Source organism: Seriola lalandi, unplaced genomic scaffold (assembly GCF_002814215.2).
Source record: "Seriola lalandi dorsalis isolate HSWRI2012SDOR001 ecotype SW California unplaced genomic scaffold, Sedor1 jcf7180002008417, whole genome shotgun sequence".
NCBI lineage: Eukaryota > Metazoa > Chordata > Actinopteri > Carangiformes > Carangidae > Seriola > Seriola lalandi.
Genome location: NW_019479070.1, coordinates 1 through 1,008, shown reverse-complemented (window position 1 = coordinate 1,008; position 1,008 = coordinate 1). Strand labels below are relative to the sequence as shown.

The 1,008-nt window shown below is 40.8% G+C and overlaps 1 long non-coding RNA gene across 1 annotated transcript; it reads left to right on the top strand.

Moving 5' to 3' along the window:
- The first annotated feature begins 72 nt into the window (after positions 1–72).
- Positions 73–965, top strand: LOC111672486 (uncharacterized). Its single transcript, XR_002762019.2, has 3 exons — positions 73–225; positions 329–444; positions 534–965. It is a non-coding gene; the product is annotated as an uncharacterized LOC111672486 (long non-coding RNA).
- The last annotated feature ends 43 nt before the right edge of the window (positions 966–1,008 follow it).

Genomic DNA, 1,008 nt, shown 5'->3' with positions numbered 1-1,008 from the left:
TATGAGTCATCACATCCATTATGTAGAGGATAATATTCTTCCTCCTGAAAGGTCCATTAATCTAAGTGCTGTGACAGTTTTACTTTTGATAGATCACTGATAACACTGATGTTCCCCCAGGACTGAAGGGGACGTACCAGGGCCTCACAGCCACTGTACTGAAGCAAGGCTCCAACCAGGCCATCCGCTTCTATGTCATGACTTCACTGAGGAACTGGTACAAAGGTGCGTGACTGAACTAATCTCTAATCAACACATGAAACCAAAAAATACAACCAAAAGAATCATCTTTTATTTTTTTTTATTATTATTTTTTTTTAATACAAAGGTGATGACCCCAACAAAGCCATTAACCCTCTGTTAACTGGACTGTTTGGAGCTGTGGCTGGTGCTGCCAGTGTGTTTGGAAACACTCCGCTGGACGTCATAAAAACCAGGATGCAGGTCGGTTGAAGAACATGTTCATCATGTCTTCTAATCTCATAATTCAACCCCGAGCACAGTGACCAACACATATGTGTTTTATTCAACAGGGTCTCGAAGCTCACAAGTACAAAAGCACAATGGACTGCGCCGTCAAGATCATGAAGCACGAGGGACCAATGGCGTAAGTTCATATTCAGGGTGGATGTGATGTATGGAAAATGAAGCAATTGCCCGATGTCTCCGAAAACAGTTTGATGATAATGACAGTTGGATTTGGCTTCATACTGTGAAAGGTTCTCACTCTTGACACATTGATAATTCAGCAATAATTTGAACTTTTGAAACGGCAGGTAACAAGAGACCAGAATGACGAGTATGAATTAAAGCAATAGTTTGACCTCTGTTCGATCACGCTGAGACGATCTATAGGACTCTCATGTTAGGACCATTTATTATGATATGATGTTTAAAACTGATTTTTAGACCAACGTTACCATGGTAACAATCAATGACACCTGCGCAACAACAAACAGGAAAACCTGGCTCATCATTTGTGGTTTGCTAACATAGTGTAGAGATGTA